At 34.7% G+C, this 18540-nt stretch overlaps 1 protein-coding gene across 4 annotated transcripts in view; it reads left to right on the top strand.

The window, feature by feature from the left end:
• SOX5 (SRY-box transcription factor 5) overlaps positions 1-18540 on the top strand; it is a 1089507-nt gene that overhangs the window by 380389 nt on the left and 690578 nt on the right. For all 4 annotated transcript variants that reach the window (XM_066354437.1, XM_066354444.1, XM_066354418.1 and 1 more), the window contains one exon: positions 9774-9840. The gene's annotated coding sequence lies outside the window, so the exon portion shown is untranslated. The remainder of the gene's footprint in view (positions 1-9773; positions 9841-18540) is intronic.

An 18540-nucleotide genomic window follows, 5' to 3' on the forward strand; every position in this document is an offset into this window, starting at 1 on the left:
CCTGAAATCCCAAAATTGACCATGAATGCAGAAAAGGTTGTGTGTATTGACCAACTGACTCTGTGATGTTGGAAGTGCTGGTGCTTATTCAGTGGGAAGTACAAGGCAGTTGTGGCACCCACTGTTTTCCAGGGCCTGAGCTTAATCTCACCGTAGGAAGTCTACTCTGAGCAATAAGGACCTGGGGGGACTTTAACAGATTTAAAAGCCTGCCTACCCACACACCATTAATGTTTGAAATTCACTATTATATTTAGTCTTTGGGGTATTTTAAGACATAACAAAACAAACAAAAATATCTTTTGATGACATAATCTAATTGCTTAAAATAACTAATAGAGCACTATTAGTTATTAGGAATCATTTATTAATTTATTTAATATTTAATTCTGTTAGTCTTATGCTTCCATAAAATGCACTCTAACAAATTCATCAGTTCAGAACTAATGCCTGTAAACTCATTTAAAAAAAATTTTTAAATAAAATATACATTTTTACTTTTACATAGTTTTTAACATGTTGACTAAATTCCTGCTTTCTTCACCAAATCTGCTTCATCCACATTTAGTCTTCACATTTTCAATGAATAGCAACTACATCCTTTTATTCATTCATTCCTGGGAATCATCTTTGACTTCTAGCTTTCACTTATACACACATCTAATTGGTTGGCAAATCCTTGCGCGCGTGTGTGTGTGTGTGTGTGTGTGTGTGTGTGTGTGTGTGTGTGTATTCTGAATTCAGTGCTGCCACTTTGGCTCAAGAAAACATAAAGTATAACCTGTAATATTAAAATTGACTCTACCCTATACCTACCCTCAGTCTATAATTAACATTAATTAACATACACATTTGTCTGAAAATGGGGCATTGTGGCTGTCCAAGGTCTGAAAATTACTACTGTTTTTATGGACTGCGTTTAGAAGTGCTCAATGACCTGCCTTGGGCTTGATGCTCAGGACGAAGATGACTTGCCCTCCCAAAATGCCAATAGCAACCCTATTGAGAAATAAACACCTAGAAGTCACATTCTATGCCACTTCTACTTAAACCCTTGCTACTAATTTTTCTGAGGACAAAGCCCGTACACTCTTTTCAAGAAAAATAGTATATTTTTTCTTGACTTTTAAAAGAAATTTTTATTGAATTTATTTGGGTGAATAAAATTTTATAGAATTCAGGTGTACAATTTTATGGTACATTATCTATATATTGTATTGTGTATTCACCAACCCATGTCACGTCTCCTTCCATCACCATTTTCCCCCTTTAACCCTCTTACCTTCCCTCACCCTCTGAAAGCCCGTATTCTAAACTGCTACAACAGAGGTCCTCCAGTGTCCCACACAATCCACCTTTAGCCCTCCCTCACTTATCTGATTTCAGTTCCTATTACTTTCATATTCACTCATTGCAATCCAGTCACTCTGAAAACGCAATCATGCCAGCTTGCTATTCTCACTGTGTGACAAGTTCTTTAGATCCAATATGCATATATCTCAGTCCCTCACCTCCTTTCTCAGATGTCCTCTTTCTCAGTTACCCTTCATAACATTATAGATTTCCCCCTCAGATTCATTTCACAAGCTGTTTGGTGTCCAAAATAGTTATTACCATCTAGCTTATTGTTATATTCTTGTCTTCCCTCACTCATCAGATTACAAACTCAATGAGAGATATTTGTTTGTTTTGTTTCCTCCTATTATCACATGCTTAGAACAATATCTGGCATATCATAGGTGCTCAGGAAATAGTTTTTGAGTGAATAAAGTGAAACTCATTAGTCAGTATTACATTAAGAAATAAGGATTCAACAGCTGAGTAGCTAGCAGATTTGTCAAGAGACCCATAGTAGAGAAGAAGTTGCGCATGTCCTCATGTATATATTTATTCATTCGTTTACTAAGTGTGTATCAAAACTCAGGCACTATTCTAGATGCTAGAGGTAAAGCAATGAACAAAATAAGCAAGTTCATAAGACAAACTAGTTTAAACACTACACGGGAAATAAAAGGAAAAAAAGGAACAGTGACAGATGGTGGGGGAAGGCCTCCAATTCTTGAGTTTCTCTCACTGTAACTTAACTAGCTCATTTCCTATTAGTAACAATTACTTCATAGGCTATATCAGTTAATACCTGAAAAAAATGGACAACTGATACATAGGCAGGTGCATTTTAAAGAGATCTACATGGTCAATTGGAAGGAAAATGTATTTTGAAGTCAGGCAGTCTTAGAATCAAATCCTAATTCTGCTACTTGTTGCCCATTTGTTAAGTGTTAAGAATGCAAACTTTACAGGGAGGTAGTGACCTATAGAGTGTTGGAGATAAGGTGTCTAATGCATAAAAAAGCACTTTTAATGCATAATTAAATAAGTAAATAAATGGTTTTTAAAAGGACTTTTGGCTACTACATATCATACAATTTTTATGAAAATTTTGTTATACTATTTAGTAACTTTTTTATTATTATGAAAGTTATTTAATTTATTGGAGAAATATTTAGAAAATGTAGATTGACCAAAGAAAGAAAGAAATTACTATATTACTAAAAGTAACATTGTAACATCTTGGCATTTATCCTTCGAATCGTGTGTGTGTGTATGTGTGTGTGTGTGTGTGTGTGTGTATATGTCATTGGTTATATAAACTACAGATCCTCTCTCTATTAACTATAATTAATATTTTATAAGATTAATATTTGTAATAAAATCAGATTGGGAACTTTTGGTCACTGGAGTCAGGGATGTTATTTGAATCAGGGCTCTGCTAACTACTAAGCCTCATTTTAAGCCTCATTTAAGTAGGGAGATGATCTGTAGTTCATTTAACCAATGTATTATGCTTAGCCATTTGGACTTATTTCTTTTCTATATTACAAATAATTTTAGATAAATATATTTGTGCACACACTTTTCTTGTTCTTAGAATTGTTTCCTCAGATATATTTTCTCAGAAATGAAATTACACTTAAGTATAAACGTGTGTGAGATAGCTGGTATATGTGATCCAAAAATTTTTGAAAAAATTTAAACCACTTTCAACTTTCATTAGCCACATATGAATGGCCACACTTTACCATACACTTTTTTTGGCATGGAATGTTAATAATAATAATAACTTGTGGTAATTTGACCTAACCCTTAACTTGGTACTTCCGTATGTTATGGTATCCTACCACTTGTATGTCCTGTGAAATGAGAATTTGCTCAGTATCCTCGCAGGCGTCCCCAAACTATGACCCGCCAAACTACGGCCCGCGGGCCGCAATGCAGTCCCCTGAGGCCATTTATCCAGCTCCCGCTGCACTTCCAGAAGGGGCAACTCTCTCATTGGTGGTCAGTGAGAGGAGCACTGTATGTGGCGGCCCTCAAAATGGTCTGAGGGACAGTGAACTGACCCCCTGTGTAAAAAGTTTGGGGACCCCTGCAAGAGTTATCAAAAACTCCACTGAGAAGGTTCAATAGTTGGGTGAGTTGGAGGAAAGAGTAAGCAGAGAATGACAATATACGCTAGTTGTCTCATGTGTAGGGTTTGAGATTGGGGCAGAGACAACAACTAAGAAAGGTATGATCACGTCTAAGATTAGAGAAGCACAAGTGTATAGGAAGGGTAATAGCAATAGAAACGGAGAAGAAGGGAAGATATAGACATTTAAGGAAGGAGAAGAGCATGATGCAATGGCCAATTAGATGCAGAAGGTGAAGAAAAGGGGTTTCCCTGTAGGCTCAGCCTAAGGACTATTTATCCAAAAGTTCTAAATTAATGTAAATTGCCTATTAGTTTAACATTTTCTCAGTTCAGTTAAATTACAAAATCTGAATTAATGCAAACTCTCCCAGTTCACATGGTAGATGTGCTGAGAAGACTGCTGCTTTGTCTTCTAGCAGTCCTTACCACTCCATTCTTCTGGAAATAGAACCCCTCCACCCCTACACACATACATGCCTTTTCCTTTGGGAGAGCTGCTTTTTCATTCTCTACCTACCACAAAGGCACATTACATAGTACTGGCTAGTCACAGAACTTCATTCTTCTGGCCATTATGAGTGATATAAAAGGCCCTTAGTCTTATCAATATGCATACAAAAATCTTTCCTATGACATTTAACCTTCCCATTGAATGGTAATTTAAATTTGATTTAAATGCTTGCACATGTTCTTGCTATGGCATGAAAGATTATAATAAGAGTAATAAGATGATCTAACATTGAGCACTTACAGTGTTATTCAGTGGTACCCCATGGACCAGATGCTCTTACTCTTGACAGCAATTAATTCACTTAATTCTATTAATCACTTTATAAGGCATGAATTATTATCATTCCCACATAATGATGAGGAAATGGGAAGAACCAAGGCATTAAGTAACTTTCTAGTGGTCACATATAAATGCTGGAGCTGGGAAAGCCAGAATTAATGGATTCTTCATAGAGGAAATGTAGCATTTTTATTCATTATCTTAAGAAACAATACCAACAGGTAAACATCTCTTTTATAAGGTTAAACATTACTTGCAATTCTTCAGAATTTGCTGGAAACAATCTAAGATTATTGATCTATCTTTTCCTACTTAATAATTATTTAATTAGCTAATTTTTTTAAGTGAGAGGAGGGAAGATAGTGAGACAGACTCCTGTATGCACCCTGACTGGGATCCACCTGGCAACCTCCATCTGGGGTTGATGCTGCAATCAACCAAGCTATTTTTAGTGCCTGAGGCTGATGCTCTCAGACCACCTGAGTTATCCTTAGCACCCAAGGCCAATGCCTCGTGTGCCTTAAATAGGAATTAAATTTGAGACATCTGCATCCTGAGACAATGCTCTGTCCACTGAGCCAACCAGCCAGGGCTTAATTAGCTTATTAGTCAACTATATAAATGCTATGTCTGTTTGGTAACGATGATGCTGTGTTATGCATATCTGGCAGAGCACATTTCACCTCTCATTTCATTACTTGAAATTTCTACTTTATAATTTTTCATCTTATTTATTTAAACATATTATAACATCTGTTATATTGTTAGTTCCTAAAAGGCAGAATCTATATCTGATGAATCTTCTTAGCCTTTAAAGTAGGTCAAAGAGAAAGAGAGAGATAGAGAGAGAGAGGAAGAAAGAGATTAACATTGATTATTGGGTTCTGTAAGCACATTAGTTCAATTAATCCTCACTTTAAGACAAGGAAACTGAAGTTCAGACAATTGTACCACCTATAACTTGAGGCCTGAACTCAAAATGAATTTTAGAAAGTCTTAAAAGCACTTACATTTTTTATTTCTTCATTCAACTTTATTACATATACAATATTTTGTAAGAAGTTCTCAGTGACTTTCTGTTGAGTAAATGGATAGATGAATGGGATACATGGGTGCCAATCAACAAATCCTCAGTTTAAAGCAATGTGCATGCATGCACACATTGGAGAAGAGATTTTTTTAAACTGCAACAGTAGAAAATATACTTGAGTAGTCAAACATGATTAAATAAACAAAGAGGTTAGACACCTTAGGTTGTATAACTGGAATTTATCAGGCTATATAATCATATAACTCTTATTGTCAAAAAATTGAGTAAATGTGAGATAGTCCCATGGGATAATGTTACCTATGAATATTTCATTAAATTAATTCATATTAAAATTAAAGGTTTAATACATAGAATTTGGAAATTTAAATTATATCACTGAAATTTGATCTTTTTAAAGTATGTTTCCTCATGTCCATATCTTGTTTATTTGGCAGCTAAAATTTTCTTTCACAACAGTCATTCTTAAACAGAGAATTCTCAAGTTACTAAAGCATCTATATAATTTCTCACTTTTAAAAAATTGGATTCTAAACTAAACTATCACAAAACTTGGATTAAAATTAGTACACTATCAACCCTGTAAAGTGAGTCATACTTGAATTGTATTATAATATCATACTTGCATCTGCTGAAAAACTAAATCTAAAGATTTCTGTCATTAGATTGTGGCATGACATTAATATTATCTATCAAGGAATAATCTATCAAAATATTAAATATCTTTTATATTATCTTAATATGATCATATTTTCTCAAGACAGATATGGATACTTTTCTTTTTAAAAATAGGAATATGATTGTGTTAATGTATCTTTGCTTTATACTATATATTTTTTTAAAAACAGCTTTATTGAGTTATATTTTATATACTATATAATTTATTCATTTACTGTGTGCAAGTCAATGTTTAGTAAATTCAAGTTGTTCAATATCATTTAAATCTAATTTTAGAACATTTTTGTCTGACAAAAAGAAACTTTCTACTCATTAACATTCACTCTCCAGAACTACAAGTTTCCCTCTCCCATCACTCTAGGTAACCACTAATCTGCTTAGGTCTCTATAGACTAACATATTCTGGGCATTTCATACTAATAAACTCATACAATATATAGTGTATTGTTACTAGCTTTCATTTGGTATAATGTCTTCAAGCTTTATCCATAATGTGATGTGTATTTCATTTCTTTTTTATAGCTGAATAATATTCCATTGTATAAATATAGCTAATTTTGTTAATCCATTCTTCAGTTGATGGGCCATTTAGGTTACTGCTATGTTTTGACTGTTATAAATAATGCTGCTATGAACATTAATGTAATTTTTGTATGGGCATATGCTTTATTTCTGTTGTGTATGTACACAGGGGGAATTGCTGGGTCATATGATAATTCTATATGTAACCTTCCAAAGCACCTGCAGAACTTCACATTCCTATCAGAGATGCATGAATGCTTCAGTTTCTTGCACCCTCACCAGCACTTGTTATTATCTTTTTTTTTTTTTTAAATAGCCATCCTAATGAATATGAAGAGATATATCTTTATGCTTTGGCCTTTCCTTTCCCTAATCGCTAGTGAAGTTGAGCATCTTTCATGGGAGAATTGATCACTTCTCTGTTTCTCTGGCAAAATGTCTTTTTAGATTCTTTTACCTTTTTAAATTGAGTCATTTGACTTTTTATTACAGTTATGAGAATTCCTTTTTCTTCTTTTTTACAGAGATAGAGAGAGTCAGAGAGAGGGACAGACAGAAACAGAGAGAGATGAGAAGCATCAATCATTAGTTTTTTGTTGTGACACCTTAGTTATTCATTGATTGCTTTCTTATGTGTGCCTTGACCGCGGGCCTTCAGCAGACTGAGTAACCCCTTGCTTGAGCCAGCGACCTTGTGTCCAAGCTGATGAGCTTTGTTCAAACCAGATGAGCCCGTGCTCAAGCTGGTGAATCTCGGGGTCTCGAACCTGGATCCTCTGCATCCCAGTCCGACATTCTATCCACTGCACTACCACCTGGTCAGGCTAAGAATTCTTTATATATTCTGGATACCAATCCTTTATAAGAAGTATGATTTCCAAATATTGTTTCCTACTGTGTAGGCTGTCTTTTCAGTTTTTTGCTGGTGTACTTTGACATACAAAGGTTTTGTATTTTAATATTGTCTAATTTATCTATTTTTTCACATTTGTTATTTGTCTTACCTGCTGATGTTATATTATATCTGAGACACCACTGCCAAACTCGAAGTTCTGAGCATTTATGCTTGCTTCTAGTAGTTTTTCAGTTTTATCTCTTACATTCAGTTATATGATCCACTTCTGAATTAATTTTTTGTATGGTATTGAGGCAGGAGTTCAGTTTTAGTCTGTTGTATATAGACATTTAGTTGTCTCAGAGCCATTTGTTAAAAAGGCTATTATGTTCCAATACTGAGTCTCTGACATCAACTGGGTTTCTTCCCATCTGATACTACCTGGAGTTAGTGTCAGATCCCACAAGTAAAGGGTAAGTTTTCTACCCCGACTGATCTTTAGAAGCCAGCTGCGAGTGGGGTCTATTGGCACTGGCCACTTTGGCCTGGCTGAATTGGCAGTTTCTCAGACACTCCTCCAGATTCAGTCATTATTTAGAAGGACTCAGCACTCAAAAGTGCTATACTTAAAATTACATCTTATAATGAAAGATTCACATGAACAGCCAGATGAAGAGGTATATAGGACAAGTTTAGAAAAGTCTGGAGCACAGGTGTTTCTTTCTTTGTGGACTTCGGACGTGCCACTCTTTGGATACGTCACAATGTTCACCAACCAGGGAGCTGTCTGACCTGCACAGTTTATAGACTTTTTATTGAGGTTCTCTTACATAGGTATCAATGATTAAATCATTGACCATGTGATTAATATCTATCCCAGAGGAAGCAGGAATGAGGGGCAAGTGTTTTTCAGCATCTATTAAGATGAATATATGATTTTGTCCTTTATTTTATTAGTGAAGTATGTTACATTATTTGATATTTAGATATTAAACCAACTTTACACTCCTAGGATAAATCCCAATTGGTTTTGTTGTATAATTTCTTTTACTATTTTATACTTTAAAATAATTTATGTACTTCAAAAATCACCCAAAATTATGGAGGCTTTTAAAAACTTGTTTAATATAAGTTTAAAGTCTTATATAAACTAATAATCAAAAGCTACGCCAGTAACCTCAGTGTAGGTCTCCCCTCAAATCCCACCACTAGTGCGTTAGACCATTACCCCATAAGTGGAATTCCATTATCCTGAAAGTTGCATTTTAAAGTCTTGCTTAATATAGTGATGATATTTTCAGGTGGATGATACAGGCAACCCTACCATACAAGGACAGAAAATTTATATAACTTACATTTTCACAATTTTAATAATTATGTTGTAAATAAGATCACAGAAATCATTAATTAATATTTTAACATTTTAAAACCATAGAACTTCATCATTTGGAGAACCAAAGCTTAAAAAGTTGAGATAGTTGATGAACTTTCCCTTGTAAAAATTATTCGATAGTCATAAATAAATAATTAAATTATGACAGAATAGTTATATGCATTAAAAGTTTTTTATTTTTTATTTTTAGGCTTATGTCAAGGCTATGAAACCATTTACAGATCAGAAAAAATTAGCCTTCAGGAGATTAGATAAATTTCCAAAGATTTTTAGCTCTTCTGTCATGGGACTAATGATTATATCCTGGTCTTTATGACAATGGAGTCTTTCTCTGTAAAGTGATTGAGTATAAATAGGGTGATTCTGTATTAGTTTGCTGTTTTTGTTGTTGTTGTTTTAAACCTAGAAATTATTCAGTGAGTTTGTAGACTTTATATTTTTATACAAGTTAGTATCCAACAAAGTAGCACTGTGCTTTCATAAGTGCTAGCCTATATTTAATAAATTCTAGTGCCCATTAGCACCTTTTCCATAAAGTACTGTAGCTGTAAGTACTGTTGTATTAGAGGTACACTTTAAGTTAATTATCATAGACTATAAAGATGGTTTCTCTTAATAAAAATATGCCCAGGGCTACATACACACATGTGCTTGTATGATTGAACTAATAATATAAAGATTTTTAAAAAGTGTTTTAATTGATACAGCTCTAAAAATAACTGGCTCATATTTTTACATTTAAACTGCCATTGTATCTTGACTGTCATTAATAAAATATTTATGAATTGTTCATATTCATTCATCAACCATTAACTGGCACAGTCCTATGATCTGACATTGTTGTGTGACTATGAATCTGGTCTTTTAAAAATTATTACAATGAAAACTACTTAATACTACATCCACGGTTTTGTTATAGGAATCTTGTTTAACTCCTTTATGATGTTTAATTTTTTTCACCTGGGTATTTTAGAATTACTTTGATTTCTTGCTAAATAGTTTTCTTCCCTTTTTTTTCTTTCTTTTTCTTTTTAGCATTGCAAGCTGTAGATAATATCAAGGACATTGGGAGTGGGAGAGATTGGACTGGAAGACTCAGCAGGTCAGGCCATTTGCATTATTATTTACTGATCATTCTTTATTATCAGTTCTTGAGCTCTCAAGTCTCTTGACACTTGTTATGTTTTTATAGATGCTTACTTGGTATGTTCTCAGTTTTGCAAATCATGACTAACACTTTTATGTAAAATATCCATATTTTGGGTATCCTCTTTTTAGGATTTGAAGATGACAAAATAAAGACATTTTCAACATTAGAAGAAAATTTCTAAAATTTCTAACCTATTAAGATATATAGATAGATATCCTGATTTAAATTATTCTGTTATTATAACTGTTTTGAAGTAAAGGTTTCTTGATCACTTTTCCAGAATTGAGACCATAAAGCATATAAAATGTGATTAATTATGTAATTGTAATAGGAGATCTCTTGGCTCATAATGAAAATCAACTTTCCTCCCTTCTCTGCTATAGTCTCAGAATGTAGGTCCACCTCTAAAAGCTTTTGGCACTCCTCAGAATCAATCTGTTTGCTATCATTAATTTTAAGTACTGAATGTTGACTACCATGTGTAAAATGAAGGTTAATTAAAACAGACAATTTCTATGTAAATAGTAAGATCTCAACATTCAGAGTGTCTACTATGAGCATTTGTCTGCCATTGTTGAAGGTGTAGTGTTGGTCACACTGCTCAGTGAGCTGGAACCATGCTGGAATTTGCAGTCCCATTGTCCTGGGTGTCACCATGAGTGACTGATGGCTTTGTGTTCATCTCCAGCTTCAGAAAGGCCTCCCCCTTGTTTTAAACAGTGTTTACAACTCTCACCACTATTGCTTAGTTATTAATAGAATCTTGGGCATCCTTTCCCTCTCTGTTACCCTTCCGTTGTTACCACTTCCACAGCTCCCCTGGAGTTTGACTGAGTCCCTTCATATCCAGGTCTCCTATTGAGCGACTGCCAGGGGATCTTCAGTTTTCACCACAGGGAAAGATAAATGACTTTGTTCTTCAATCTGATAATATCTCTTAAAGTAAAGTGGCTTATTCAGAGAGGAGCTAAGCTTTAAATTCTCCCTGGATGCTTTAGGGATTTAGTGATTTCCCAGTATTGGCATTAGGGACCACACAGATTATTACTGTTAGGTATCTTGAGAGAACACTGCCCTCCATCTTACAAGAAAATAATTTCAATTTGATCCTGATACAATGAAGATGCTAACGTCTCTGCTTTCAGCTTAATATGGAGAGTCCTGAGAAAAAGCTGTATTTAGGACGATATGCCTAAGTAGTTGGGTTTGTAAGTATGTCTGCACGAATTCTTGCAGTACTGAGAACCACTTTTAGGTGATACTTTTATAGTTTTCTGGTAGTAAATATTCCCAAATTTTTAGTTTACAAATATTCTTGAACTAAACATTAAAAAGAAGTAAGCTGAAGACCAAAGTGGTGGTTTTTCTCAGTATCTAGCTGTTAGTAGAAACTTTGACATTCAGTTGGTCTGGGTCTTGTTTGGAGTGTGTGTTGAAAGCAAAATCAAGAAGGAAGAGACAAGGTACCCCAGATACCCCTAGCCTTGACAGATAGAAAGAATTCAATCCAGTCCACTTATTCTACAAACCTAAGGTGCCGCCCAGTGTTATATGAAATACTACTAACAGAGGTGACATGTTTCTTGACATGATGCAGGCTGTCTGTTTCATGCTGTCCTGCCTTCTCGCATATGGAATACAAATAATTATGCACAGAATTGCAGAATTTGGTGTATTGTGTACACACACCAAAAATGTCATGATCATTTTCCATCTTTACCAAATTATAGTTGGGTAAAGAATACAATTGATATTGATACTTCGGATATTTTTACTATTCTTTCTCCAAAGAAGTTTCCTGTTCAGCTAGATAGAATGAAAGAATGATCATCCATCCATCCATCCATCTATTTATCTATCCATCCATCCATTCATTCAAACAACAGAGGTTCTTACAATCCTGGAGCTTTTATTCCAGTGGAGGAAAACATAAATTGAAAATGTGGCTGTACATATATATGGAGATCAGTACTAAGAAGAAAATAAAATGCAGTAAATAGAGAATGGTGGGAGACTGTATCAGATACTGTGTCTAAGAAAGGTCCTTCTGATAAGGAAAGAGAAAACAGAGCACAGACTTGAATGGAGTGAGAGTGGAAACCATTTAGTTATATGGGTGAAGAGAGTTACGTTCAGTGGCCAAAACAAGGCCACTGTGTGCTTGGTATGTTGAAGGAGTTTCAAGAAGAGCAGTAGGGCAAGGAGAGGATAAGGAGTGGACAAGAGACAAGAATAGGGAGGATAATGTGAGGTTCATCATGTAGGGCCTGGTAGACCGTGGTGGGACATTGACTGTCATTTTGAGTGAGGTGGGAATCATTAAAGGGATTCAACCAATGTGGGGCATGATATGTTTTTCATATTTTTAAGAATTACTCAGACTTACAGGTTGTGTAAAGCATTTTAAATATTACACAATATTCACAGAATATAAATTATAAATAAAAATAAACTTATGTTAACAATAATAAGGCCAATTTTATCTGATCAGAATATTGTCTGATGATTGTTTTCAAGGAACTAATGTTAGATATATAGCTATCATTTTTCTTTTTCACATCCTTAAATTGCAGAATTCTTTTGAATTTGAATCACATTCTTTTACTTTGTATAATAATTTATTCTTTTATAATAGAGACATTTAAGACAATGACATGTAACAGTTAAAAACTGTGTGCATTTTGTTCCTTTACATAGCCCAATTTTCCATTTGTTTGTCATTTATAATTTCAACAGAAACTAACTACATAGCCTTGTGTAAGTACACAAATAAGTCATGAATTTTATCTATTTGCAAAGGAAGGTTTGAAAATTATATTATGGTTTTATTATAATTATCATAGGACCCAAAAAAATAATTATTAGGAGACACATGAAGTAGTTTAAAAAATAACAGCTTAGTAGGAATAGGAGGACATGAAACCAGGAACCAGCTCTAAAACTTACTTGCCTGATGACTTGGGGTCTTTAACCCAAGTTTGCTTCTAAATGACCAATCCCGTTTCCCCTTAAGGAGAAGCATGGTTCCTCTACGTTTGTTCAGCCAGTGTGTCTGTACTTCGTGGTCAATAAAAATTGCTTAAATTAAGAGTCATCCACATTAGAAATGACCATTTTTAATAAAATTGAAAAATAAGGGCTATCATTTAGTATAAATAACAGAGGCCCATGTCTGTATTTATTTTTAGAAAAATTATCAGGTTAGAGAACATGTTATTGATCCTTAAAAGGCAGGGCTATTTCTAAAATTATTATTGCTATCATTACAAAGAAACAAAGTGACAATTAAAAATGAAAATTTAAGATGTGGAGGTTCCTTCTACTGGCAGTCTTGTAGCAGCAGTTTCCAATTTCTGATAACTGTTTATTTTATTTAAAATATTTCAAACTTAAATTATATACTAAAAATGACTTTAAAACTGTAATTAGGTATCTAAAATTAGATTTCTATTATTTGGCTACCAGAGGATTTATACAACAAATGTGTGTATGTATATAAAATTTAGTTTTAGAAAACAAATATTTAAAAATGTATTGGTTTTATGAATATTTAATATAATCTTCCTGAAAACTCTTTATAATTCTAAATTTATTTTAGTCATAAGAACAGGAATCAGTTTTATGATTAAACAGAGAAATAAGGAAATCATTCTTTAGCATTAGTTTTGAAGGCGAGGGCATGCTGCCTTCCGCTTCACATACACACATGAAACTGTTGTTGATTTGGGGGACTCCTATTCTGTTCCAGGTGAAAGAGGTTCTCTTTCTCCCTGAAGGTCCAAGGGCTTCACCTATGTTGACACCCCATTACCTCGGGCAGTTTCAGAAATGTTGATTCTTCACTCTAGTATCTTCAGCTTCTTTCTTGAAACCTTTACTATTTAAACATGCTCAGGTTTTCCATCTTAAAATAAATAAATAAGCAAAATTCCTTTTGATCTTTTTCCTCCAGCTACCTCTCCTTTCACATAGATAGTCCTTTAAAGTTTTACCTTACTGTCTCCATTTTCTTCCTTGCCCTTTCTCATCTCCGTAATTTTTTCATCTTTTTCATCTATGGAATCATGCCTTCCACATTTCAGACTGAGTTTCCTGATCCTCAGGTTGGTTGAGGTAGCTATGAAAGGAAGAGATGGAGAATGTTGTTTTCCTTACACAATGACAGGAAATACATTCATTATGCTGATTGCCTTTAGACACAGAAAGATATGTAATTCATGGATTATTTGTCATTCTCCTGAACAGTCGTTAAACACTCTGATGTTATAGAGATCAGACAAACATAACTATTATCATATGACTGCTGAGAACTTTTCATGTAGAAGTGTTAGTTAGGATAGGGGAGCCCCATCCCGAATGCTGAATGAATGCTTGCCTGGAGTGTCCCCACAAACAGGAGCTGACACAGGTGTTCAGCACAGTTGCTTACTGCTTCCCATCAAGAAGGCTGGGGGGTTCTTAGCGCTGCTTCTTTATGGCACTCAGCATATTTGGCAGGCAGTCAGCCCTGGCTGTGGATTTCCCTGGGGAAAATAAAAGCCACAGGGAAGTCATCAGTGTGACCTTCTGCTGGGTAGTTGGCACACGGTTGCTCCACAGGAAGGCTTTCAGTTGTCATATTCTGAATGGGTAGATATCAGGTGCTGATGGAGGCTCCCCATTCAAGGTGGGAAAAGGAGAAGAAAACAAAGTATTGAGCAGAATCTCACCAAATAATTCCATTATAAAGCTTAATACCAGCTGATCTGTAAAAGGGGATTGAGGGGGGGGGAGTTTCTTTGGTTCTGTAAGCGCAATTATAAGCTTTCCTATTTAAGTCTGACCCATCATATTGAAATGCTGTCACTAGTATCATTAGCAAGTAAAGTGTTGATAACATAGTCAAATGCACAGCAGAGTTCTGGCTCTTAATGTGTCTGGACTAACTCCCAATATTAGGAATAGGAGTCAAACTGCCATCACTTTTCCTGTGCTAACAGACGCCCTGCCATTAGCAGTCTGAAGGCAATTTTAATAAAATACATAGCCCTGCTGAGTTGGTCTCAAAAGATAAATAAGCAATGCAGAGAAGAAACTTTTGTTTAAGAGTAATTATTTAAACTATGCATTACAGGTAATTTTCTTTTACCACTAAGGCAAATGCTATCAGAATTTCAATAATGATTTGGTGGTATTTATCTAAGTAATGCGATATTGTCATTTGTAAGAGCTAAAGCATCGCTTTATTTTCACTTATATACAAAATGAGGGCAAATTGGATCCAGGTATCATGTGCATGTGTTTTATAGTTTATATTACATTTTTTGGGCGAACGGTGTTATATTCTTGGACAGATTTATGGAAATGTAACAAGCTGGTGATAGAGTTCTGGGAATTCCAGACTTGACTTCCAAACACAGATTAGAACAGGAGGGCAAAGAACATCTTTTTATTTTTCCGTTGCTGTCAGAAAGGAAATCACATTTCAGTCTTTTAAAAAGTCTTTAATAGGATGCTTGTACATAAACTGAGTCACCAGGGCATAATAAATGCATGTGTATATCAGAGAGGCCAGCGTTTGTTAGCCAAAAGGTAAAAATCTTAGAAAGCTTTTTAAAAGTCTATTTGGAAACCATTAAAACTAGCACCTTTTCTTTTATTCTTTTAGAGATTATTTTTTAAATTATTTATTGATTTTTAAAGAGATAAAAAAGGAGAGAGAGAGAGAGAGAGAAAGAGAGAGAGAAGCATTCATTGGTTGATTCTTGTATATGCCCTGATGGATATCAAACCTGCAACCTTGGTGTATTTCAGTGCTCTAACCAAATGAGCTACCCGAGCAAGGCATCCTTTTATTGTTAATAGCAACAAAATGACCTGAAATATTCAATATGAAATTAGCTGTGGCATTATAGTACAGAGTAGGAGGCTGCCTACATAACTATGGTGAAAGGGGCCTCAGGAACCCGGAAGCGAAGCAGTGTGTGCTCTAGAATGAGACAGACCTCAGTTCAAACCACACTCAAATCTCAACTCTTTTTCTCAAAATAATCACCTTAAGCGAGTTATTTGTCTTCCCATAGTCTTTGTTTTCTCATCTATAAAATGGGGTAATAACAAAACCTACCTTGTATGATTATTATGAGGATGATAGGGGGCTATACTTGTAAAACATTTAGGATAGTTTGTGAAACAGAGTAAGCAAGCCCTTGGGAAATGTTTGTTTTTATTTTAATGAGCTTTTAAACATTTTATCAAAAAAATGCAATAAAAATTTAACATAAAATTTTATGTTGCCTGACCTGTGGTGGCACAGTGAATAAAGCATCGACCTGGAACGCTAAAGTCACTGGTTCGAAACCCTGGGTTTGCCCAGTCAAGGCATATATGGGAGTTGATGCTTTCTGCTCCTCACCCTGTCCTTCTCTTCTCTCTCCTCACTAAAATAAATTTAAAAAGATATTTTTAAAGTTTTTTTAAATTTTTTTAAATTTTATTTATTCATTTTAGAGAGGAGAGAGAGAGAGGGAGAGAGAGAGTGAGAGAGGGGGGGGAGGAGCTGGAAGCATCAACTCCCATATGTGCCTTGACCAAGCAAGCCCAGGGTTTCGAACCGGTGACCTCAGCATTTCCAGGTCAACGCTTTATCCACTGTGCCACCACAGGTCAGGCAAGATATTTTTAAATTTTATATGTTGAACACTGTGTTAGGAATTAGGATACATATGTTGATCAATATCGATCTCAAAATTAACACTCTAATGTTAGGCATTTAAGATAACTCCAGTATTGTGTGCAATGTGTTTTAATATTGGTATAGGTCTTGGGGACATAAAGGTGACAGGGCTTAATCTTGGCCATGGAAAGAGTTACTATAAAATCTTCTTAGTTTGTTAAGTTTTCAAAGGGAAGATTCTAAACTACGTTTCCATCTTGAGCTGTTGTAATCAAAGCCAACTGTTTGTTTGTTTTTTCCAAGAGTAATTTTTCTCAGCTCTTGTTCTTTCTGCTCCTATCCCTTTAGTTATGTAAACCTCTTCTTTGATGGTTAGCACTACGGTTAGATGAAATCTGTAGTCAGAGAGAAGAGGTAAACCTAAATCAACCACTCAAATGCTAAGTGATCTGGAGGAAGACTTGAAAACACAGTCTTTATTTTCATTAGTTGCAGATGGTGAGGGAAACTGGTACAAGCCTTTTGCACAGAAATTAGGCAATATCTAACAAATCTACATATACACACCATTTGACCCACAATCCCATTTTTAGGAACTTATCCTGAAGGCATAACTTAAACAACATGAAAATCACATGCCAAAGATTATTTATTGTGGCATTGTTTATAACTGTAGAATAATTAAAATTATCTAAACGATCATGTGTAGAATAGTTGAATGTACTGTTGGCAACTCGACACAGTGGGTTACAATTCAACTATAACGGTAATGAATAGAGCAATTTTCAGGCTACACTGCCAAGTGAAAATAGTGCAGAGAGGGCCTAGAAGCAGTAATGCTTAAATAGTCATGAACACAACAAGTACCTAGATTTCTGAATACCATTTTCATATAAATGAAAATAAGAATTCTTGTAGAAATGGATGATTCTAGGACTAGAACAGGCTAAGTATGTATCTAATGAGATAATGGAACATCTTATGGTATAAGAAAGTAAGGAAGAACTAAAAAATGATGGAAACATGTTGAAAGAACACTAAAGCCAGCCTAAACTAGCTCCCATTGGTCACATCTGGGATATTTGGGCAAGAAAATAATGATAGTAATGGATTATACTCAATATGGTTCACGATGTTATAAAAAGTATTGAATAAGTGGGGAGGGAAAGGAAAGTTTTTTATAAGTGTAGGATACTAACAAATAACTTTAGAAGTAATGATGGAAATATAAATATCATCATTTGGTAAACACCACAATAATATTTTTTTCAGGCAACAGTCATCTCTGGATTCTAAGTTAGTGGTGACAATATGATCATAAATAGGGTACTCACATAGTGTCAAAATATCTTCTCTCAAAGTGCTTATGAGTTTTTGAAGGAAAGCAGTAACTACAGTGGAACAATCTGGTAGACACCACCTAAAACAAGGACCAAAGTTAACATTATCAGGAATGAGACATATCAGCATCATGTGCTACTCCTATTATTCACTGAGAAAGGCACAGAAAATTGTTTCTGTCGTGTGCTTGCCAAAAATGCATAATATGAACTTTATCATGAGGAAATATCAGACTACTCAAGTTGAGGAACACACTACAAAAGAACTGGGCAGTGCTAGAAAGTGTCACGGTCATGAAAAACAAAGAGAGAGAGACAGGAATTGTTCCAAATGGAAATAGACTAAAAGGACATGACTACTAAATATTGGCTCATGATCCAAGGAAAAGACATTAGTGGGACAGTTGTTGAAATTTGAATAAGGTCTGAGGATCCACCAGTGATATTATCAGTGTTCATTTCTTTGTATTGATCTTATACTGTGCTTTTGTAAGATGTTAATATGTAAGGAAACTAGGAACTCAGTATTATTTTTGTAATTTTTGTAGGTCTAAAATTATTTAAAAATTGAAAAGTATAGAATGAAATGTATGCCTCAAATAAAATGTATGTTTGTATTAGCCATCCTTCTTTATTATAAAGAGTTTGCTATATAAG

The sequence above is a fragment of the Saccopteryx leptura genome, chromosome 1 (assembly GCF_036850995.1).
Source record: "Saccopteryx leptura isolate mSacLep1 chromosome 1, mSacLep1_pri_phased_curated, whole genome shotgun sequence".
NCBI classification, from domain to species: Eukaryota; Metazoa; Chordata; class Mammalia; order Chiroptera; family Emballonuridae; genus Saccopteryx; species Saccopteryx leptura.